The 25,807-nt window shown below is 40.8% G+C and overlaps 1 long non-coding RNA gene across 1 annotated transcript; it reads left to right on the top strand.

The window, feature by feature from the left end:
• The first annotated feature begins 1,753 nt into the window (after positions 1 to 1,753).
• On the top strand, positions 1,754 to 23,586 carry LOC122676144. Its single transcript, XR_006335444.1, has 3 exons — positions 1,754 to 1,764; positions 10,190 to 10,197; positions 23,467 to 23,586. It is a non-coding gene; the product is annotated as an uncharacterized LOC122676144 (long non-coding RNA).
• Positions 23,587 to 25,807: the final 2,221 nt, after the last annotated feature.

The following is a 25,807-nucleotide window of genomic DNA, read 5'->3' as shown; positions in this document are numbered from 1 at the left end:
AAAGAAGGCAAAATGGTTGTCTGAGGAGGCCTTACAAATAGCTGAGAAAAGAAGAGAAACAAAAGACAAAGGAGAAAAGGAAAGACAAACCTATTTGAATGCAGAGTTCCAAAGAATAGCAAGGAGAAATAAGAAAGAATTCCTAAAGTGCAATGCAAAGAAATAGAGGAAAACAATAGAATGGGAAAGATGAGAGATCTCAAGAAAATTCAAGATACCAAGGGAACATTTCATGCAAAGATGGTCACAATAAAGGACAGAAACCGTATGGACCTAACAGAAGCAGAAGATATTAAGAAGAGGTGGCAAGAGTTCACAGAAGAACTATACAAAAAAGATCTTCATGACCCAGATAACCACGATGATATGATCACTCACCTAGAGCCAGACATCCTGGAATGCAAAGTCAAGTGGGCCTTAGGAAGCACCACTATGAACAAAGCTAGAGGAGGTGATGGAATTCCAGTTGAGCTATTTCAAATCTTAAAAGATGATGCTGTGAAACTGTTGCTGCACTCAATATGCCAGCAAATCTGGAAAACTCAGCAGTGGCCACAGGACTGGAAAAGGTCAGTTTTCATTCCAATCCCAAAGAAAGGCAATGTCAAAGGATGTTCAAACTACCACACAGCTGCATTCATCTCACACGCTAGCAAAGTAATGCTCAAAATTCTCCAAGTCAGGTTTCAGCAGTACATGAACTATGAACTTCCAGATGTTCAATGTGGATTTAGAAGAGGAACCAGAGATCAAATTGCCAACATCCGTTGGATCATAGAAAAAGCAAGAGAATTCCAGAAAAACACCTATTTCTGCTTTATTGATTACACCAAAGCTTTTGACTGTGTGGATCACAATAAACTGTGGAAAATTCTGAAAGAGATGGGAATACCAGACCACCCTACCTGCCTCCTGAGAAATCTGTATGCAGGTTAAGAAGCAACAGTTAGAACCGGACATGGAATAACAGACTGGTTCCAAATTGGGAAAGGAGTATGTCAAGGCTGTATACTGTCATCCTGCTTATTAACTTATATGCAGAGTACATCATGTGAAATGCCAGGCTGGATGAAGCACAAGCTGGAATCAAGATTGCCGGGAGAAATATCAATAACCTCAGATGTGCAGATGACACCATACTTATGGCAGAAAGTAAAGAGGAACTGAAGAGCCTCTTGATGAAAGTGAAAGAGGAGAGTGAAAAAGTTGGCTTAAAACTCAACATTCAAAAAATGAAGATCATGGCATCCAGTCCCATGACTTCATGGCAAATAGGTGGGGAAAAAATGGAAACAGTGACAGACTTTATTTTCTTAGGCTCTAAATCACTGCATATGGTGACTGCAGGCATGAAATTAAAAGACGCCTGCTCCTTGGAAGAAAAGCTATGACCAAAGTAGACAGCATATTAAAAAACAGAGACATTACTTTGCCAACAAAGGTCTGTCTAATCAAAGCCATGGTTTTTCGAGTAGTCATGTATGGATGTGAGAGTTGGACTATAAAGAAAGCTGAGCACCGAATAATTGATGCTTTTGAACTGTGGAGTTGGAGGAGACTCTTGAGACTCCCTTGGACTGCAAGGATATCAAACCAGTCAATTCTAAAGGAAATCAGTCCTGAGTATTCATTGGAAGGACTGATGCTGAAATTGAAACTCCAATACTTTGGCCACCTGATGTGAGGAACTGACTCACTGGAAAAGACCCTGATGCTGGGAAAGATTGAAGGTGGGAGGAGAAGGGGATGACAGAGGATGGGATGGTTGAATGGCATCACCAACGTGATGGACATGAGTTTGGCAAGCTCCATGAGCTGGTGATGGACAGGGAAGCCTGGCATGCTGCAGTGCATGGGGTTGCAAAGAATCAGACATGATTGAGTGACTGAACTGAACTGAACCTTCAACTTGCCTATATCATCCAAATTGAAATCTCTTGTACATAGCATATAAATTTTGTCATGTTCTAAAATCCAATCTGTCTACCTCTGTCTTCTAATTGGTGTATTCAGACTGTCTGTATTTAATGTAATTATTAATATGTTAGGGCCTTAATCTTCCATTTAATTTATTTTAATTTTTAGTTAATGAAAATAAGCTTTATTAAACTAATAAATATGCACAAAGATGAAAGCAGTTTTAGTCCTTTTTTTTAACAGATGTTTTGATCAACTTACAGTAAAGGCAGTACTGAAATCTACATACAGTTAGTATGAAAGTCGCTGTTGGGTTGATTGCTCTTTTATCTATATTTATAAACTGTGACTTTTAAAGCTGACTTCAAAGCACTAACAGTCATGCAAGTGCTTAAGCAAGAAAGTTCTGTTATGTAGCATCTATGTTGTACAGCTGTCAGTAAAATAAAAATTTAAAAACAAAGGGATCTGTCACTATTCATTACAAACAAAATCCTTAGGGTTGTCTTGGCTTACGAAAAGGCACAAGGAAGAAGCTGGGCTACATAACTGTTATCAAGAGAGATTAAAATGAGACACTGGTATCTGGGAGGCAAACTACAGTTTGCTTCAAGGGTAGATAAATTTCATGTGCATCTTTTAAATTGATGCTTTAAAAACTAACCCAAATAGTTCCTATTTTCATCCTAAAATGAAAATTCTGATTAAAAGCAAAATCTTTTCTGTAGGTTCAGAACCTAAGGAACCCTGAGAGGGAAAAGGGGAGAAAAAGTCAAACTGTTTCCATTTTGAAAGCATGTTTCCTTTGAACAGAAGAGAAACTGTAACCTCCCATTTTATTTAAAAAAAATATATATGGAAAATCTTTCAGAACTAACAAGGCGACTAGGGTTTGGTATTGTGTTCTGTTTCAGCCAAGTACGCCTTATCCAGTCCTTTAGGGTGAATGATGCCTCAGGGTAGGTGGGTCTGATCACTTTCCTAAACTCTTTATGGGTCGGCAGCTCCGCATATTTGCTCTGAGGTACTTGGCTGTTCCCAGTTCCCTGGGTGTAGCCTAGGGATGGTGGCCTGTGGTCCCTCAACAGCTGATACAGTACCATGAAGACATGGCCATGAAGATGAAAGATGAGGGGATGTTTCCAGCCTTGTTGAGCAAGACCATAGGCCTGTGCAGTCTAGTTTGGAAAACATGCCTCCTCTCCCCACCCCATCAGTGATGACAGCACTTGGTTGCAGCCAGGGGAAGGCCTGTGAGTGAGGCAGTGGTGAAGCTGGGCCTACGAGCAGGTAGCAGTGGGGGCTTAGCAACCCTGGCATTTGTGTGCTGGTTCATGCACTTGTGAGCCCACTGAGCTCCTGAGCACTATTTTATTATTTCCATTTTATTTTTTGTTTTCTGTTTTTTTTTTCCCCTTCTGGTTTTTGTTTGTTTGTTCATTTCTTGTCCTCCTACAGGTTACTCAAACATTCTAAAAATTCTATTCTGATTTATCTGTGGTGTATCTCTTTGCATAGCTTTTTAAAATAGTTGCTCTGAATGTTACATCATATCTACTTATCAGTCTTTTGGTGTCATCACTTTACCAGTTTGAATAATGTTAGAGAAACCTTACCTCCTCTCTCTGTGTACATTTACCCTCCCCCATGTATAATATAATTACCTTAAATAACCTACATTTAGAACCACATCAGATAGTGTTATAATTCTTTTGCTTTGATAGTCAAGCAGAATGTTGAAAACTCAAGAAGAGAAGAAAATTCTATTGTATTTACCATAATTTTGCTTATTGTGTTCATTTTTCCTGGTCTCCCAAACTTCCTTCTTTTACTGTTACCTTTCTGTGTAAGGAACTTCAGTTGGCCATTCTTTTAACATGGATCTGATGACAAATTCTCTTGGTTTTCCTTCACATGAGAAAGTCTTAACTTCCCCTTCTTTCCTGAAGGATATTTTCAGGACTTCTCAGGTTGTCCAGTGGTTAAGACCCTGTGCTCCCAATGCAGAGGGTGTGGGTTTGATCCCTGGCTGGGGAACTAAGATCCCACAAGATCCCACATTCCATGTGGTTGTAGGCAAAGATATTTTCACTGGGTGTAGGATTCTGGGTTAAATGTTCTTTTCTTCCAGGACTTGAAAAAATATTGTATCACTTCCCTTTGGCCTTCATGATTTCTAATGAGAAATCTGCTGACATATGAATCAATCGTCTGTAATAGATAAGGTGCCATATTTCTCTGGCTTCTTTCAAGTTTTCCTTATCTTTAGTTTTCAGAAGATTAATTATAATGTGTCTTGGCATGAGTTTCTTAGGCTTACTCTGTTTGGGGTTTGCTCAGCTTCTTAAACCTGGAAATATATATCTCTTGACAAATTTGGAAAGTTTTCCATTATTATTTCTCTCAATAATTATTCAGCTCCCTCATTTTTCTTCTCTTTTGGGACTCCAATGAGGCAAATGTTAGATCATCTGTTATGATCCTACAGTCTGAGGTTGCGCTCATTTCTTCAAGGATGTTTTTCTCTGTTGTTTAGATTGGGTAATTTTTATGGTTCTGTATTTTATTTCATAATTTCTTTCTTTTGTCCCCTCTATTCTGCAATTAAGCCCATCTACTGCTATTCTTATTTTGGTTTTTGTATTTTCAGTTCTCAAGTTTCTATTTGATTCTCTTTTATATCATCTGTCCCTTTGCTGAAATTCTCTTGTTTTCACAGGTCTTAAACATGTTTATAGCTGCTTGTTGAAGCATTTTTACCATGGCTGCTTTTAACTCATTATCAGATAACTCCAACAACTCCGTTATCTCAGTGTTGGTATCTGTCGATCCTTTTCATTCAATTTGAGATGTTCCTAGCTCTTGTTATGATGAGTGATTTCTGACTGATACCTAAACATTTTCGTATCAGGTTATATGACTCTAAATCTTATTTAAACCTTCTCTTTTAGCTGGCTTTTTTTTGGACCTTGCTCTGGCAGGAGAAGGAGACTTCCACATTGTTACTGTCAGGGAAAGGTAGAAATCCAGATTCTTCACTCAACTTCCACTGATACCCAAGGTGAGGAGCCTCTCAGAATTGTGGGACTGGGTTGGGAGCTCTGATTCTCCTGGTGGTCTCTACTGGAACTGTGGTAGAGGTGGCCTAGTTTCCACAGGGTAATGATGAACATTCTAACTCTTCACTAATCTTCCTCTGATAACACCCTAGCAGGAAGGATGAAGGATGTCTCATTACTGCTGGGTGGGGATAGAATTCCAGGCTTTCTGTGTGGTCTCCATTGCACACCCTAGCAGAGGGGTTGGGGTGCCTCATTTCAGCCTCCCAAGGGTGGAAATCTTAAGCTTCCCACCAGTGCTTTGCTGGTGTGAGAGAGGCTGAAGCATGGATTTTCTCTGGTGTTTCACTGGGGGAGAGTAGGTTTTGTCTAAAAGTTTTGTCTAGCTACAATGTTCAGTTTCTGGTCCCTTGGTTAGAGAGCAGGTTTTTGTTGAGGGTTTCTTTTGCCTGCACCTGTTAGTGTTTCTGGGTTGTATGTTCTTCAGCTCCACATCTGGAATGTGTGAAGTGAAGAGAAAGCTCAGGGAATTACCATCATGTCATTCTTCGAGTTTAGAAGTCTCCACCTTTCAGAGGCTTCTTATATTTGTTTTCAGTTGTGCTGAGCAGGGGCAATAGGGAAAAGGATATTTCTTCTATCTTCCTGGAAGTAGAAGTCACTGGGTCCTTTTCAAGTCTTAGTAAACACTTGGCGGTTTAACTCAGGCACACCACCCTCCCTGCTTCCCACTCCTACTCTTTACAGAAATATAAAAGAGTAAATCATCAAGTTAGTAAAATAAATTAATAGTATAAATATAATTAATTAATCAATAGGTGAGTTTATTTAAATAAAAATAAAGATACAGATACATGTTTATCTACCCACGTAGACATTTTTATACACATAGGTATATGAAAGTTAACAGATTAAAAAATGTATATACATTTAGACTACTGCTGTGAATTGGAGAGTGGTGAGTAGCCTCTAGAAGTCCTGAATTTCAGGCCTCTAGAAGATGATTATTACCCTGGACACAGAACCTTGGGCAGAGTGGAGGGTAATACACTCCCTATATTGCCCACAAGCAGAGAACCAGGGCCCTTTGTCTTGTGGTTTCCTAATATACATATTCTCATCCATGCATCCTCAGGACAGACAGAGCAGACAGTCAGAAGACAGACAAATATACATACACACTGTGATACATTGGACTAGGTTGATAGAAAAGTGAATGGAATGGCTTGAATATAGGAGAGTTTGTGAATAACTAATTAAAAGGCATGTAGCTCATCCACCATATATCAGACACTCTATAAACATTACTCATTTAATTTTTAAAAGTTGATGTTATTACTCAATTTTAACCAATAAGTAAATAACTGAGGCCAGGAGAGGTTAACTTGCCTAGCATCACATCTAATAATTGCAGAGTCCAAATTCAAACCCCAGTTTATCATATTTGGACATTTTCTTCTTTGCTACCTATTTCTCATGGAAGATAGGGACTGGGGGAAAGCAGGGCAGGGAGATAAGGTAATAGAGATCTTGGTAAACTCCATGAAGTGGCCATGGAGGACTGATAAATGTGACTTCACTGCCTTCCCCAGTCCCGTCTGCTCTCACAGTTGTGATGTGCACTGTCTCAGAGTCTGCAGCCTTCTTTTCCCACGATGAACTTTCATTTCAAAGGAAAGTCTGGGCTGGGTTCTACTCTCCTCCCAGTTGTGAAGGGAGTTGGCCAGCTCTCCTCTTCTGAGTGTACATGACTAAGAGAGATGGGAGGGGGCCCACAGCACAGAGACCCATTGCCAAGAACATCTCAGGGTGGAGAGACCTCTGGAACATTTTTTCCATTCTGCATCAGACAGGGTAAAATTGATTAGCATTTAATTGGTTTCAGCTGTTCTTAACATGTTGCATAGAAAACGTCGATGTACTTTGCTAAACTCAATATTCCTTATGGTTAACAGATTGAAAGCCAAAAACACCCTTGAAGAAACACTAGAAATCAGTGCTTTGGATCACACTGAGTTCTTTGCTTTCGTTCATCCATTTGGAATGCTCTGGGAATGCTAAATACTTGGGACTAGGTATAAAGAAAAGAAAGAAATCTGTGTCTGGTAAGACTCTCGGGTAGGTAGCTTCCTAGAAATCAAGATATCTAAACTGCAATTCCTGCCTTCCCTGTGCAACCAGGCAGTTGTGGGGAACCTCTTCATCTCTCTGGACTGCCATCAGGCTGCTGATGTAGAAAGTGAGGAGACCGAGCTCAGTGACCTCAGTGACCTCTAAAGTTGCTTCCATCTCTTAGACCCTTTGATTTATTTTCATTATTCTGATGCTTTGGTACAATTCTGGAAAAAACAATGCTATAATACTCTCTAACTAAGAAGTGTACAGAACAGCTATGGGAGACTGTGTCTTGGAACCCAGTGAAGAGAAAGGTTTCAAAGGACATAAATAGTTAAAGCTTAATCAATAAGGCTTTTTTTTTTCATTTATTTTTATTAGTTGGAGGCTAATTACTTTACAATGTTGTACTGGTTTTTGCCATACATTGACATGAATCAGCCATGGATTTACACGTGTTCCCCATCCTGATCCCCCCTCCCACCTCCCTCCCCATCCCATCCCTCTTCAATAATCTCGAGGCCAGAAGACAAATGAGGAACTGGGAAAATGTCTAATATTGTGTGTCCTTGAGCAAGAACACTCTAGTCCTCACCCTTCATGACTCTTTCTATGAAACACAAATAAGGACACTTACCTGTTAAGGCAAAAATCTGTGTTAAGAAGTTTGGCCAAAATGTGGGATGTCAACAGTATCAGGTGCTAAGGGGGTGCAGCTACAGTAACTGCTCTTTTTCAATCTCACCTCTGTTCTTTACTGAATTCCCTTAAATTGCTCATTCTCCAGCTTTCTCTTTGCTTTACTTCTTCTCTGTCTCTGCTTCTCTCTTGCTGAATCACCCTTAGTGGGTCTTCTTTTTGTGAATGTTCATGTATAACCAAGGTGGCAGGTAGAACAGTGAAAAGCCCAGAGAAGTTCCATCCTGTTACACAGCTGCTTACCAGGAACTGGGAGGGAGCCTTCTGAGCCCTGGTTGCCACCCGTTAGGCTTCATAGGGCCCCCAGGGGTTGTTGCTCCCTTACCATCAAACTTCAGGTTAGCAGTCTGTTGACTCACTTGCAGGGCTAACCCCAAGGCCTAGAGAACTCCAGAGCCATCTCTAGCAGCCACAGGGGCTTCCTCACTTACCCCCAGGGTTGTAGGGCTAAATAAGGACTTACTAAGCTTGAGGAGGAAGAGATGTGAGATACCTCCACTTCCCTCATCCTCTGAAGATAAGAATACCCCTATGCCCTCAAGATTCAGTGAATGCTTGAAATAGCTCAGACTGCTGGACCCATCCCTGGTGTTGCTGCCTGCATAGTCCAGGACCCTTTATGGTCATAGGCTTTCATAATGAGGGCAAGGCCAAAGCCAGCTGTAACATGCTGGAGGCTAGCCATGAGTGTTAACACTGAAGAGCTTTGGCTTTGAGATTGGTTCTCCAGGATTTAATACCCTGCATGGTAGCTCAGTGGCTCCCCAGGTGGCACGAGTGGTAAAGAACCTGCCTGCCAATGCAGGAGACAAAAGAGATGTGGGTTCGATCCCTGGGTCAGGAAGATACTCTGGAGGAGGGCATGGCAGCCCACTCCAGTACTCTTGCCTGGAGAATCCCAAGGACAGAGGAGTCTGGCGGATTGTGGTCCATAGGGTTGCAAAGAGTTGAGCACAACTGAAGTGACTTAGCATGCATGCATGCATGGTGGCTCAGACAATAAAGAATCTGCCTGCAATGTGGGAGACCCGAGTTTGATCCCTGGGTCAGGAAGATCCCCTGGAGAAGGAAATGGCAACCCACTCCAGTATTCTTGCCTGGAAAATCCAATGGACAGAGGATCCTGGCAGGCTATAGTCCATGGGGTTGCAAAGATTAACACTTTCACTTTCACATAGATGATGTATATTTGTGTTAGCAAAACACAGAGCTATGATACTGAGGGTAAAACTAGACTCTGAAAGATGAAGGCTGCTTGTAAAACTTCATGAAAGTTATTGTGTCAATGTGGAACCTTCTTTCCCAGGGACAAACCAGATTCCCATGTGCCGAGAATCTGAAAAGAAAGAAAGTGAAGTCGCTCAGTTGTGTCTGACTCTTTGTGACCCCATGGTCACACTGAACCCAGGTCTCCCACATTGTAGGCAGATGCTTTACAGTCTGAGCCACCAGGGAAGTCCTCTGAGAATCTGAAGTGCGGGAAAGAGTTCAGTCTTGGCCTCTGACTTACCCACTTGGAGATACCAGCCTCCTTTGATCAGACAGTGGATGAATAGTGTTCTTTGCCTCTGGAAATGTCATGTGACCATCTAGGAGGGAAGTGAAGGCTTGTGGGCAGCAAGATCTTCCCAGCCCCGTCTGGTATCTCTCTACCACAGTCTGAGCAGGACTGGCCTGCACGTGCTCTTCTCCACAAGTAGTTGAACATTCGATCTCTCTGGACACCCTGGGGGAGCAGAAGGAAACCGAGCCTGCTGAGTACGTCTACCAGTGCAGCCAGTCCAGAGTGCTACACACTGTTGTAGACTGACCACTCTGTCAGAACCTAGTTCTCTCATGCTTTTATTTGGAACACTTTACTGAATCTTTCCCTGGTAACGGGAAAATCACACACTATGTCAGGCATCATTTCTTTTAAGGGTTTACCCATTGATGGAAATGTGAGGAGTTCATGGACTAGATATGAGAAAAAGAAGATGAAAGTGCTTTGTAAATTCTAGAGTGCTAGTGTTGTTTATTCTTATAGGTATATGACACCCCATGGAAACTTTCCTGGTGGTTCCTTTCTTTTCTATGTACTGATTCAGGGAAGTGGGCACTGTCACCTGGTCATGACAGATGTGCTCATACTCCTCAGGGAGAAGTCCAATCCCATCCTTGTAGCCTGACCAGCTTGGCAATAAGCCCAGATTCATCTTACTACATCCTGATTCTTTTCTTTCTCCCCATGGTCTTAGCCATTGACCCTAAGCATTTTCGTTAATTTCCCAACTCTAATTCACCTTGGGTTATGAATGAATGATGGAAGACCACATGGTTTCCTTCAGTTTGATTGTAAGGACAGACATGAAGGAGTTTTTATTCTTATAGACACTCTGTGCGCCTCACATGTTCCTCAGGTGTGGGAGTGGAGGGGTGACTGAAATCATGCCCCACTCCTGCCCACAAAGCTCTCAGCACAGGCTATGTTTCTCCTCTGGTTTCCTCTCCCAGCTCTTCTGAGGCCTTGTCTCTCTTTCTCTGGCATCCTTTCAGCCTGAACTCATATAGACTATTAATGAGCCAAGCAGCATTACCCAATTTTTATAAACTGAAAGGATAGAGGTTTATAAGAAAACAAGGCATGATTATGGATGGTGCTATGAACATCCAGTTCTACACTGCTGCTTTTGAATTGGCCTTTATTAAAAACTGATTATAATTCTTCTGGGGTCAGGACTGCTAAAAATATTAGGAATTAACTTGGAAATTCTAAGCTTTCATTATGTCCACATTCCCCAGTTATTTGTTTTCAGCCAGAAAATCTGACATGTCTTAAGATATGTTGCTTTTGCCATAGGCCATAAACTTAATTTTCAGCTGCTGCACTTTGACTCAGAATATTATTTACATTCAGAAAAAAATTTATTTTAATCTATCAGGCTTTGTTTATAGTAATTAGGTCAGCTTGAATAAACCTACATTTTTGATGATGAAATTATGAGAACTATAGTATTCCATGATTATGTATTTAGATATCATGCTTTCAAAAAACACCAATAAAGGAGAAGTAATCAAATGAAACAGATAAATAGGATAAAATTCTATCCCGATTCCTCCCTCCCCTACCTTTTTGGCTATTTATAATAGTCATCCTAACAAGAAGTAGATTTAAACTTCCTGGACATTAGTGAAACTGTTTATGTTCAAACTCCTCCCTATGTGAAGATTTGTGTTCTGAAGTCATTGTGTTCTTAGGCTTTGTTCCAAAGTGACTTCATTTTCTGCCTGCTGGGATATAAGAGAGACTGCTAATGTAAGGGCGGCAATTTCATGAGCCAAAGATGCCTTTTTTCTGACTCATGTTAAATAGGACTGAACTGTGTGTTAAGATGCCCATTAAATGTCTCCAAAATTTCAATTACGTTCTGCAGAATTCTATTTGGCTCAACTATGGAGTTAATTAAAATGTACATTATAGATCTGGTACACTTTAACAATGAATTGGCATTGGGAAGGCATAGGAACAGCTATGAAAACTCTAAAAATAACAAATCTAAGAGAACAGTTTCCAAACTCATATTAAACACATCAAAATTAATTTCAGCTGTTTCAAAAAGTTGGCATGTGAGCTAGCTCAGGATTTGTGTGTGTGTGTTTTTTTTTAATTGATTTGAATAGAAAGGCAAAAAAAAAATCTAGGGTTTCAAGATGGAAATGAAGAGTTTACTTACCATGGACCTGTCTGTTAAGAACGATGCACCATCTTACTACTAACACTAGGCCTTCTACTAACTTACTAACACTAGGCCTTCACACCACTGTGAACCAGAAGGTCAACACTTCCGGGAAAGCCTGAGCTTGAAAAAATCGGACTTAAAAGTTATCTCTCAAGTCACTTACTCCAGCCTTCAGGAAGGGAAAAAGACAATCCAAGATATGCAAAAACAAAACAAAACTTTGTAGAAGGTTGTTTGTTGCAACACTATTTATCATTGTGAGAAATTGGAAACAGCCAAATAGCCAAAAAGAGAATCCTCCTTTAAACAAATTACAATATACTTAGGGCTTCCCAGCTGGCACAACAGTAAAGAATCTGCCTGCAATGCAGGAGACATGGGCTTAATCCCTGGGTCAGGAAGAGCCCCTGGAGAAGGAAATGGCAACCTACTTCAGTATTCTTGCCTAGGAAACCCCATGGACAGAGGAGTCTAGCGGGCTACAGTCCATAGGTTTGCAGAGTCGGACACCACTGAGCGACTGAGCACACACATGATATAGTCACACAGTGGCATACTATACAACCATAAAATAATGTTATGTTATAGTAATATTAAATTTCATAAGAAAATTTTGTGATATATTAAGCTAATTATTATATGTATTAAGAGAGAAAAAAGCAGGTTAAAAAATAAGACTCCAAGTCAGTAGTGGCCACCACTAGAATAATGAAAGAAAAACCTGAATTTCTTCCCTCTGCCTTTTTCCATAATCAAAGAAAAGTGAAATAAATGCCACAAAGAGGCATTTCATTTGTAAAATCTGCTGAGAAATGGTGTATATGTTAATCTCTTATTTTTAAATTAGAACTTTCAAATTACTTGGCTTTTTAAGAGGCATATGTATTTATATTTCTTATCAATAAAAAATACCTATCACTTCTTGTCATATTTCGAAGTTTTCTGCTCTTTACTTATGTGATGCTTTGGGGAAATTAAATTTGATTGTGCCAAAGTCAACAGAAATGGTCCTAATTTTATTTCTGTGAAGCCTCTTTAAAAGTTGTTAGGTGGTGTTAATAGGCCATTAAATTGGTCAAGAGGCCACCAGGCCTAAAATAAAACAGTCCTCTATTACTGCAAAAACCTCTATGGACAAACTCCACCCTCAAAGCAATATGCAAACCCTAGAAACTGAAAAGAAGGCATACATGCTAAGCCAGAATGCTCTTGCCTGCAGAACACAAATCAAGCTGTTTGATTGAAGATGGAGAATTGAGGTTTTGACCAGTAAGACTGGGCACTGGGGGAAGATCAGGCCTTAGGTCAATACACTCTTGTGTGGAAGGATCCCTGTCCATGGCAATTTCACAGCACAAATGGGAATGACTCATGTTTACATGGGAAATTCCATTAAACCCTATTATCCAAGATGGTCAGGAAACTAAAGTATTACTGTATTAGCTGCTCCTGAACTGAGACACATGTACTGTATTTAAAAACTGCAAAATCCCCAATCTCAGTTGTCTTTGCCGTTGTCTCTCTCTCACACACACATGTACACCCTCCAGTGGAAACAGAGAGATATTTTAGGATCAGGACTTAAAGCAATAGTTTGAATTCTCAGGGTTTCCTCCTGTTACATCTTTTGTATTATGACCTGGTGTTCTTACTTTTCTCCCTGGCACTCATAATTCTTACCTCCACTCTATGTCCCGCACTAACCCAACTGCATACAAGATAATGGGACAGCCTTTCTGATGTTTCCAGGCTTAGGTTGCCCGCATTGCATACTCTAGGGAAGAAGACAGCAGAAAATCCATCAACCGATGTGTGGCTGGTTGCTTAGTGGGGGTGAGATGCAGGAGATGGCAGTTGCTTGGTGCCTGTACCATGGGGATAAGGAGACCCAGGTCAAAGGTGGGGGGGAGGGTAAACTGAGGAAGAGCAGAGCGAGACCAGAGGGAAAGGGTTAATGGTGTGTACACTATCAGGGCACCAAACATGGCAGAAGCTGGGAGGAGGGTGGGGTAGGAGTGCTCTGAGGTGGAGAACTGCTAAAGAAAGGGTGGGTGAGAAGCCCAGCTGGCAAAGCAAAAGTCCTTTCAGTGGAGGTCCGTGGATTATAAATAGTTTCAGTTTTGTGTGTCTGAAAATATCTTTACTTTTCTTCATCACTCAAACTGTGGTTTGGCTGAATATAACAGTCTAAGTTGAAAGTTTTGTTCATTCAGCATTTTGAGGAATGTTTTCTCTATTGTTTTGTTGCATTTGATGTTGCTGCTGCTAAATCTGATAATCTGGGTTTTGTTTTGTTTTTTTTTAAACAATCTGTATTTTTTTCCTGGCACATTTAAGATTTACTTTTATTCTTTGTGTTCTAACTCTCATGACAACATTCCTAGATGGGGATTCATTTTTATTTATCCTTTGAGTGAACTTTCAGTCAGAGGATTTATGTCTTTCTTCTGCTCTGGAAAATTCTCAGCCGTTACTTTTATGTGAAACAACTTGTATTGCTTATCTGTCATTCTTTTCATTCTCTTTTTCTGGGACTCATAGTATATGCATGTAACCACTCTTTTGTGTATTCAAACTTTTTATCTCTTTGTGTTAAATTTAGGGTGAATTCCTCAATGCGAACTTTCCAGTGACCAGCAGTTTCTTCATTGATCTAGAGGTCAGTCCGTCTATTAAGTAATTTTAAAATTTTGAGGGCTACTTGAAGAGTAGTTCTATTTGGTTATTTTGCATATCCATCTGTTCTTGCTTCATTTATGCCTGTTTTTGTTCAGTAATGGCTGCTTCTTTTTATGACTGTCATTCTCTTATCTTTGCGCTTTCTTGCTTTAACCATTTTGTTATACCCATTATGCATTCATTATAATAAATTTCCTTCTGGAGTGAATTCATATTCTGATTTCATATTTTATTGACTATTTTTTTAGGATTAGATTTCATGGATCTTGGTATTCTGATTTGTGAGCTAATTTTGTGTTAAATTGTTTTTAATTGTTGTTTTCAGTCTGTTTTTTCTTCTCTTCTTTCCCTGTGTCTACTTTACTAAATTCATTGGTTTTGTGATTGTCACTTCACTTGGCCCCCTGGAATTCCGTTTCAGAACCACATGCTCTAAAGGCAGTTCAGGACTCTTGGCCATGGTGATGTTATAGGTACCAAAGGTCCATTCACCAGGCCAACATGTGGCTTGGTTCTTTTCCTGCTCTCAAGGCTGGATCTGTGTCCTCCCATCTCCCTAGCTATATAGACTTTTCTAACTCACAGCATAGGCAGCTTCTGGCTAAGGCAATGATTCTAATCCAGGCCCCTTGTCTCAAGTGGAGTAGACTTCCAGTCACATAACCTTCACCACCGAATTTTGACATGGAGACTGACATGTCCATGGTTTTAGCCCAACTCACTCTTTGGCATTCTATTGTTTTCTTTATCATCCATGGAGTCAGTCAGTCAGTTCAGTCACTCAGTCATGTCCGACTCTATGTGATCCCATGAATTGCAGCACTCCAGGCCTCCCAGTCCATCACCAACTCCTGGAGTCCACCCAAACCCATGTCCATTGAGTCAGTGATGCCATCCAACCATCTCATCCTCTGTCATCCCCTTCTCCTCCTGCTCGCAATCTTTCCTAGCATCAGGGTCTTTTCAAATGCGTCAGCTCTTTGCATCAGGTGGCCAAAATATTGGAGTTTCAGCTTCAGCCATCAGTCCTTCCAAAGAACACCCAGGACTGATCTCCTTTAGGATGGACTGGTTGGATCTCCATGCAGTCCAAGGGACTCTCAAGAGTCTTCTCCAACTCCACAGTTCAAAAGCATCAATTCTTTGGCGCTCAGCTTTCTTCACAGTCCAACTCTCACATCCATACATGACTACTGGAAAAACCATAGCCTTGACTAGATGGACCTTTGTCGGCAAAGTAATGTCTCTGCTTTTTAATATGCTATCTAGGTTGGTCATAACTTTCCTTCCAAGGAGTAAGCGTCTTTTAATTTCATGGCTGCAATCACCATCTGCAGTGATTTTGGAGCCCATAAAAATAAAGTCAGCCACTGTTTCCACTGTTTCCCCATGAAGTGATGGAACCAGATGCCATGACCTTAGTTTTCTGAATGTTGAGCTTTAAGTCAACTTTTTCACTCTCCTCTTTCACTTTCATCAAGAGGCTCTTTAGTTCTTCTTCACTTTCTGCCATAAGGGTGGTGTCATCTGCATATCTGAGAGACATCCATGGAGACAGCAATCTTTCTTCCCCCCTTGAACTCTGCAACATCATTTTAATTTTCTTTTTCATAGTTTATCATCACCAGGTATTTGAGGGAAGAACAGCAATGTCAGTGTGAACTTCCTGTCTCATCTTATTCAAGTCCAGCAGCTGTTTTATAAAAATCTTCCTTGGGAAGTTTTCAATTTTCTGTGACAAAGTGACCATTAATAACATACACCATGGGCTGTAATGTTTAAGGTATGAATGGGAATTTTTGTAATTAGCAAAGTTGGAATGACTTGCTGATTCTAAAAATATGTGATATTTGCTCAAGGTTACATGGTATACTGACAGCAAAGCTAGAGCTTAATAATTGGGTTCTCTTAGATTTGTATTTCTTCAACAAAGCATATATCAGAAGTGATGGAACTAGGATACTTGATAAATGATTTCTACTGCGATGCTTAACTATTTAAAAAGTGGAGGCATTTCACAGAACAAATCACATCAAGGTTTCATAAGGTCTCAGTTTCAATCTACTGCAAGTTTTTTGAATGCAAATATGTGCATACCAGCCTTTCTTGTTTCTGATAGAAAGCAGAGTTAGGAGGCTACTCCTTATTTTGTCTCTCACATGGCCCTATTAAGTGTTCAGTTTAGATAAATATGGGGCTTCCCTGGTTGCTCAGATGGTAAAGAATCTGTCTGCAATGCAGGAAACCCACATTCGATCCCTGGGTCAGGAAGATCCTTGGTGAAGGGATTGGCAACCCAGTATGGAGAATTCCAAGGACAGAGGAGCCTGGTGGGCTACTGAGCAACTAACACTTCCACTTTAGATAAATATAAGAGAATAAAAGATAAGAATAGAAATGAAAAGAGAAGTATTACACATATCAGGGTCCACAGTTACAAGCATCAGAAATTGACTCTGGTTGATTGAGCAGAAAAAATTTATTACTAGAGTTTTGTGTAGCTCACAAAATTGTTGGGGAGGCCAAACAGGGCTCCAAACTTTAGAATTAGCCTGCTGAGAAAGGCTACTGTTTCAAGCACTGAGCACTGGATGTTATAGTGAACTAGATGCTTACAGAAACATCAGTGCTATTTCTGTGTAGAACACACCTTGCTGTGAACGACATCTGCTGGCATTGTGCAGTGTGTTTGTACTCCTCCGGTTATGGGAGCTCAACTATAATTCTACTGATCCCGAGAGCCAATCACCACTCTTGCCATCCTGAGCAGCAAAATATGCAAAGCTTTTCTTCAAGCAGGAATCTGCTGTGCTTTGGATATATCTAATTGATATACCCCAGCTCACACCTGAAGCTTGCTGCAAATGAGGGGCAGGGGAAGCAAGTTTTCTAGCTTACAGAGCCAAAGCTCTGAACATGGAAACCTCCCCAAATATAGCAACAATGATCAGGTACTCAGCGACCAGAAAGTTTGCCAGTGTTTTATAGATTTAATAAATTAAAATTGGTAAACAAATAAAGAAGCTGAAGTGTCCACGGCGGTACATGGTGACCATACCCTGTGCCAGATGTTCTCCATTTATCCTTCTAGATCCATTTTCCATTCTTCTCCTCCCTGCACTGTGCCACTCAAGACTGACTTACATGAATTGCATCAACCAGCTTCCTTGCCCTCTGCTCCAAGTCAAGTTTGGCCAGTGGAGAGGGGCTGGCAGAAGATAGGAAGGTAGCAGAAGGGCAAGGTTTGGGCATTTAGCACCTCAATTCCCTCCTGGCTGGGTTGCAGGTTGTTCCTCTCCTGAAGGCCCCTGTTGGGTGACCCTCTCCTACAGCTGGAGTTCTGACCACCACCTCTTTCTCCTGCCCCTCCAGGCCCAGCAGTTCCCACCATTGCTAGTGGAGGGACTTACCCATCCCTTATGTCTTCCCTTACCCCCTCGACACCTTGTAAATAGTATCTTTAAACTCTCCCCAATTATCCTATTTGCATGTTCTATCAGTTCCCTGACAGGGTCCTGAATGACAAATATATCCATCCTTACTGTGACACATGCCTGACCTTATTTTCTCATCTCACCAATAAAATTGCTGAATATATTTCCTTTTGTTTTCTTCTCAAACCCAAATCATTGATTAACTGAATTATATGAAGACAATATTGAAAATATGACAGGAGGAGAAACATATCACTAAGGTTTCAAAATTTATTTTCTATAGCTATAGCCAAATTCATTTCATTCCTGGCCATGTATCATAAAAACACTTAAAAAATCATGAATTTGAGGCTCCATTTCAGACCAGGAGGAGGGAGACCAGGCTATATGTATCTTTCTAAAAAGTGTATCAGCTGATTCTGAGGCAAACTACATATAGATGCTAGGGAAGAAGGATTTACTGAAACAACACAAAGTGATAAACACAGCTCCCACCTTTTCACATATTCCAATGGACATATTCTTCCTTCAAGAGTATCACAACTCTGAGAAAGCTAAAATTAGTACCGAGTGGATTTTTTAACAGAAAAATTGTATGTGTCTGAATTCTCATAAAACCCTACAAAGGGCGTCCTTGCTTAAATAGCTGTTTCTCCCAGTTGTTTCTGATTGATGGATAACTTGCTCTTATCTTCTTACAGATGTCTTAGCTATTTCTGTCATCAGTAACATAAAATCCTCTGCATGTAAAACTTTTAGCAATATGATACAATAATGAATCCACTGGAATTTCTGCTGGACTGTGTTTAAAAAAAAAAAAAGCCTCAAGAAAACAAGGTTGTATAAAGGTAACAAAACAATCAACTGACAGTATAGGTATAACCATGCCCTACATCTACTCTTAGAATCATGTATGTTATTACTAATCTTCAGAATGACAGATGCAGAGCTTGCATTATCTTCAGTCTTTAAAAATCTGCCAGGGCATTAAGATCTCACATGCAGTGTGGCCTGGTCAAAAAGTTAAAAAAGAAAAACATAAAATCTGTTTTATTACATTCAGTATCTACTAAATGCCTCTTATATGCTCAGCTCTCCTCCAAGTTTTATGGGGAATGAAAAAGTACAATCAGTCATGTGTGCCTTTAAGGAGCTTACACCGTAATGGGATCCTCTCAGTTGCTCAGTTGTGTCCGACTCTTTGTGACCTCATGGACCATGTTGTAGCCCACCAGGCTACCCTATCCATGGGATTTTCCAGGCAAGCATACTGGAGTGGGTTGCCATTTCCTTCTCCAGGGGATCTTCTCAACCCAGGGATTAAGCCCGTGTCTCCTGCGTTGGCAGGCAGATTCTTTATCACAGAGATACCTGGGAATCACAGGAAGAGATAATGGGAATAACAGTGATAATTAATGAAATCATGTTAAATGCTAAATGGTATGGCATTCAATGGAGAGAAGTTCAGAGAAATCTGTTATGTTCCTGAATGATACATATTTCTGTGTTTCTCATTGATTAACAAGCTTAGAACGGTCAGTTCTGGTAGATGACCCAGCCGACAACTGTGACCACATCTCTCTTCCCAAGGTTTCTCCTAATATGGCTTGAAATTATGTTATATTTTTATCATCTACATCAGAGAACTGCTTCTACAGTGACGATTCTAACATCTAGGTGTCTTATATCCTGCACTTATACAATTCACATCTGAACCTTTAAAAGTTTATACTCATCCCTAGTCCATTATTCTGGTTGTGTGAGGCCCACTGTTTCAAATCATTAGGATAATTTGGACCCTATTTCAATCAGTTAATCGATTAGCTTTCCCTTCCAACTCTGGCCACTTGAAACTGCAACATGGATATGAAGTTTCAGTGCACAGTGAAGTCTGTGAAGCCTTGCTGTTTATATCTCGTTTTGTTATCAGTTCCAAGGCAGTGCTCATTCCCTTTCTTACAGGGGCCCGGCACTCAGAGCAGCATGGTGATGTACGAGCAAGTGCAGGGCCAGGACGAGGATCTCCGTCTACAGGATAGTGCCTTGGTGCCTTTTCTTTCTTTAAAAATATTGTTTTTTAAAAGGGGTCTTTTCACTCATTTTTAATTTTACAAGTAACATGCTAAGTTTATAACATTAACATGGCACAAAACCAAACACCACAGATTTAGTGAACATCTCCTTTGGCCCTTCTTCCTCTAACCCCACATCCTTCTCCAGAGATATTTACTCAACTTGGCTTGGTATGTATTCATCAAGACTTGTTCCTATGCACTTCTTTACTTCTGTACATGCTTTAGTTTTTACTAATCTGAATTACTCCAATTACTAATGAGCTTGAGGATCTTACTGGGTTGGCTAAAAAGTTCGTTTGGGGTATTTCCATAACATCTTTTGTATGAACTGCTTATCCTTACTCTTTTCATAATATTCTTTCTACTCTGTTTTATAGAGTCTTCATATGAACCTCTCCCAAAAAATGCTGAATAGTACAAGAACTGGTACAGAACAATACGTTACAGCCTTAGAGGGCCTCGTTTATGATGGGTATAGATCTATTAACAGACATATGAATGCAATTGTCTAGTCAGCAGTGGACCCCTCCAACCAGTACACAAACTTGGCAAAATCCCTCTATCTTATTCAAATGAATATTACAAGCATCTTTGCAAAATACTGTGCTGCAAAAAAGGTTAATTATGTCTGGTATTCTTCCATTCTATTTTTTAGCTCTATCAGGAAATAATATGATGCTAACTCAGAGACTTAAAGTTTAGTTCACAAATGTTTATGTAATATGCACTCTAGAATATTATAGAAAGTAATGCTAAGCTCACTCACTTTATAGATTCCATAATCCACTTTTTTCTCCTTTAGAGAATCTGTATTTTTGCCTGCCTTAGATTTCTGGCACAAGTCCTATTTTCTATTTCCCTGAGACCTATAATCTTTTGTTCAGACTGCAAATCCTGCATACCTGTTCTCTCTGACTCTCCTCACTTAGATTGCGTTTCAATTTATTCTTTGTGATATCTGTTATACCCTTCTCAGTTTGAAGATCATGTTCCCTATTGGAGAAGAAAGAAGCAATTGAGTAGTTCTGCCTTTTCTCCATAATCATTTAACAGAATCCTCTCTAGCCAGTCAGTTTATCCGTTCCTTCATCTTACTTCAAACTGTGTGTGTTTTTAAAGCCCTTTCTGTGGTCCTCGCCATTTAGCACTCCTCAGCTCATTCTGAATTTTTGCCTTTTGTCACTTTCTTACAGTCTTTATAACTTCCTTATTCATCTTGGTGTGTCTTTCTTTCATCTTTTGTATGTGTCATCTCAAAATATAGACTCACTGGAGAACTCTATGTTGGGTCATATTGGCCTCTGCAGGTAATTATTATAGTACAAAGTTTAATTTTTCTGAGTTTCACTATTAAGGAAAATGGATGCCTTTTTTTACTGCCTCTGGCCCTGGGGTTATATTTTTATTTCTGTGAACTTGTTGAAGTTTGTTTTCCTAAAGCCTCAATTACATGTCTATTTTGACAAAGGTTTTTTTTTTTTTTTTCTATTACAGACTCTAGATTGACACAATTCCTTTCTTTCTTCTTTAGGAAGGCAAGGACTGAGTTTTATTTCATATGCTTGTTGAAAGATTTCTAGCATATAAACAGCACCAACAAATCCTTCCTTGCTGATCAGACTGAGTCGAGTGTAGCAGTTCCCTTCATTCTTTCTTACACTTTTTAAAAGATCAAATTATTAGGAAGGCAAGCCAAGAATGTATTAAATTCTAAGACTGTTGTAGAGATTTTGAACAGATGTCTTAGTAGTTGAAGTAACATAGCCATATTATATCTTGCCTCTGTGACATTTTTATCATTTGATTTAGGGAAGCATCCTCCCGTTTAGCCTGGCATTCTTAGCATGCTCCTATAAATAACAGTACTCTCTCACTTTCATCTAATCCTCTCCATATGCTGCATGCTGCACTTGTGGATTCCATACATTTGCAGTTTTGACACACGGTGGTACTATATATCCGTTTTTATCAGATCTGCTTACACTGAGAAACACATACCATTTCATTGCTTAAATCAGTTTCATTTCCCCAAGTCTCAGTAAGATCTAAGAAATTATATTTATCTGTGTGGTGGATGCTATGATGTACCACCCATTCCCCTTTAGGAATAAAGGAAGTATTACTCAAGCTATTGGGAATGACGCTGAAGCTGGTCTTCACCCATCAGTCTCTTTGGGAATGGTCTCAGTTGAGGAGAGCTGTGTCATCTCCCAAGGCCATTACCCTTCCAGAGTAGGCTGCACTCAATGACTGACCAGTGTGGGAATAAAGCCCAGTCCCTCTTGCCTCTGTTCAGGCTAGCTCTGGAGGGTCATCTCAACAAGGTGGTGAGACATTCTGTTCAGGTGGCAATGAAACTCCCCTTGTTCCTTTGCTCAGTTCTGCTCCTTCCCTTCCAGTTCACAGGTATTAATCCTAAGAGCACTTCCTAGTCAGCACCCTGCAAGCTGAACTCCATCTCAGCATTTGTTTCCAGAGAAGTCCAACCTGGGACAATTTGCATGTCTTAAAGTTTCAGCTATATTGTATTATCTTATACACTGAAACATGACAAAATGAGCCTTAAGTATTATTCTCAGCCTGGTTCTTTTCAAATTACTGGGCTTCTTTTTCTCCAAGAGTGAAGCTTCTTTCTACACCACTCATATTAACGACCATTTCTATAATTTAGAAGTTTCTTTTAAGTCTTTTTCTCCCTTCCCTTCAAACTCCATGTGGAGCCCTTTGGCTAGTAAGCTTTGTCCCTAAATTTTTTTTTCTAATCTTCCTAACAGGCATCTCTTGTTTTGCCAGGAATCTGTCATTTTGGTATTATAAGTCAGAGTTGAGAAGAAAAAGTATTGACACCATCTTCTGAGATACCTATTCACTTCCAGTAATCTTAATCTTTCAAAGGCACAACTTTCAAGTGGAAGAGCTAAGACAGTACTGGTACATTCAGTCCTCTGCCTGAAAGCCTCCCCAGCCAGCAGCCCAGGGTCCACTGTCGGAGGGGATTCAGAGTGAGGCACTGCCTCTCAGTGGGCTCTGTCCTCGGAGGTGTGCTTGGGGGCCAGTGACCCCAGTGTGTTAGTTTGGGTCCTCCGGGAAGCATGGTGGGTCAGAATCAAGAGTTCAAGAGTCAAGATAAAGGGGGTGGAAGCAAACTAGGGCAGGGAAAGACCTCAGGCTGTGAGGTAGTTCTGACAGCTGTGAAAGGAAAGTAGAGAAGAAGCGTAATTGGGCGGAGAGAGCTGCGACCGCACCGCCGACATAACCACCCTGTACATACACAACGAATAAATGGTAGCAATTCAGGCAAAGACGGGAACGGGATTCACTGCAAGTCTCACAACACCTTCCTCGGGAAGTATTCTCAGTCCTAAATTCTTCCTCATAAATAAATGATTTTATTATTAGTAGTGGTTAATACTCATCGCTGATGTTGTTCAGTAGCTAAGTAGTGTCCAACTCTGCGACCTCACGAACTGCAGCACACCAGGCTCCTCTGTCCTCCACTCTCTCCCAGAGTTTGCTCAAATTCATGATAGTGATTACTATCCAGGGACTATTCTGCACATCTTAGAACCATACAAGAACCCATTTGCTCTTCACAACAATAAACTCTATGAAGTGGGTACTACTGTTTCCTACATTTTGCAGACAGGAAAACTGAGGGAAAGAGAAAGTGCAATGACTTTTCCAAGGTCATATAACCTAGTGGTCCCCAATCTTTTTGGCACCAGGGATCAGTTTTGTGGAAGACAATTTTTCCATGGACCAGGGGCAGGGGAATGGTTCAGGATGATTCAAGTGCATTACATTTATTGTGCACTTTGTTTCTATTATTATTACATTGTGATATGTCATGAAGTTATTATACAACTCACCATCATGCAGAATCAGTGGGCAGCAGCTATAAATACAGAGGAAACTTCACTAGATCACCCACTACTCACTTCCTGCTGTGAGCACGGTTCCTATCACGGTTGGGGACCCCTGAAACAACCAACAGAAGGTGAGGCCAGGGTATAGATGATATCAGCTGGGTACAACCCACCTAGGAACCCCTAGACTACAACACCCAGGGAAAGATTCATCAAGCCTCCCTATGGTGCCTTAAGAAAACTTAAAGGAAGAGTGAAGAATACATGGTTACCCGATAAAGGATACATGGTTACTTGGTATGCCACACCTTTTCACAAGGGCTGCTGACTCTGGGGCTTCTGAGAAGGCTCTTTTAAGACTGAAAACTGGTTTTCTTCTAAATTTTTACTTCCCCCTCCTCCTTTCTAAGCAGCCTTGGCCTATTAGCAAAGCAATTAACACCCGGAAAGGAGTTCACTACCCCAGTGGCATTCTACAATAATTTATTTCTTTCCACCTGTTTGCTAAGTCTATTCAGTGAGTCTCTTGGTTCAGGTACCTGTGAGAATCCTCTTAAATTCACTTTAGTTTTTTGTAAATTTTTTTTCAACCCTTAGGAAACAAGCAAAGCAGTGAATGCTTAGTAATAAATTAACATGAAAAGTGCACTAATTCATTTTAGAAAGATTTTTCTACTGGAAGCTTTTTCCAGTTAACCTTCCATCTCCCATGACAGAAAATTAAATTAACAAGAATGTCCAATTCCCCGAGCAAGCTGGTCAATTCATATTTCAATGTAAAGCAAAGTTAATATTTACGGTCGTTAATCTAATTTTTCTCTAGAGAGTCTATTCATTTGATTAATGTTTCTCCTTGTAACTCTCTCACTTACCTTGTGAATCCCTCCAATCCAGTTTTTTCCTTGTCTGAGAATGATTTATGAATTTCTGCCCTGAGTATAAGAAAATGTTCATGCAAGTGGTCCATAGCATACATATCACAGAGGAGCTACTCATGGGACAAGGAAATCCACATCATTTTTATAGTCATCTAAAGCAGGGTAGTTAGACATCCATGAAATTTTGGTTAGTGTACCAGCACTGGATGGACAATACTGATTGGTAATAATATTGTATGATATATGGTATCAGTTGTTCAGTTTAACTGTGAACCCAATGCTGTGTCCTTTCACCAAGTTTGTGGATGTAGTAAGTTTCCTCAAAGCTTGTGGAGCATTGTCTAGGTTCCAGGGATGCGTGGGCCATGTTTCCCAAATCATAGTCCATGATGATCTTTGAGTTTAGACTGATGGGGTATAACGGCGGCAGCCTTTGGCCAAATTCAGAGCAACTCTGCCAAACAACCCAGTAATACGAGGGTGTGGTGTACACAGCACATAGCCCCAGAGTCATCTGGACTGCACCCCCTTGAGGGTCCACACTGTGGCATCACTCGGGGTAGGAGACTAAAATTCATGCCTATCTGCCTGCTGCCTCTGGCTGGCCTTCCCGTGGTGCCAGACCCCTGGGGATGGGGGGACACACGAATGAGGGAGCCACGGCAGTCCTGCCCACTGCCTCATAACAAGGGCTGTCCTCTCCACTCCTGCTCAAGGCAGCAGCAGCCACACCAGGGCTTGCTGCCCTCCTTGCTAACCTCCAGAAGTCAGCGGTAGCATTCTCCACAGTCATTTTCATTTGGTGAAGTGGCCCAGAGGTGAGACTGGGAAGAGGCCCAGGTGCTAAGGACTGCCTGACAAAATGGAATGCAGAGTTCAAAGAGAGACAGCAGGGCTGTCTGAGTGAGAGACGGTCCCAGTGTAGGTATGTGACTGGTGACTTGACCTCTTCTAGTCAGCACTAGCTTCTCTGAAATGGGCTGGAGAGCCCTGTGAGCCATTCACAAGACCAGGAACTGTATTACTGAGAAGCTCTGTGAGCTGCTGACCAGAAGAGGAAACAACCAATGCCTGCCCTCTGCCATTTTCTACTTATAAAGAGAAACTTGGGTGATTTTTCATTGACTGAGTTTCCACGGGCTCCCCTCCCCAGTGTTCTGGTGAGTACCCTGTGAGAATCACTCATGTTGTTAGCTCTCACCTGATGGGAAGTCAGAAAACCCCTTTTTGACCAAAAGGAAGAAAAAGAAGACCCCTGCCTCAGACATTTGTGCCACTCTCTAACAGACCAGGTGGGTCAGGAACTAATGTGGCTCAGCTGCCCTGGCCTGGAGGTAGTCCTGTCTGACTGCCTGTGGGATGTTCT

The sequence above is a fragment of the Cervus elaphus genome, chromosome 19, assembly GCF_910594005.1.
Source record: "Cervus elaphus chromosome 19, mCerEla1.1, whole genome shotgun sequence".
Taxonomy (NCBI): Eukaryota; Metazoa; Chordata; class Mammalia; order Artiodactyla; family Cervidae; genus Cervus; species Cervus elaphus.
The sequence above is the reverse complement of the archived record's forward strand: the minus strand, read 5'-3'. Positions and strand labels throughout refer to the sequence as shown.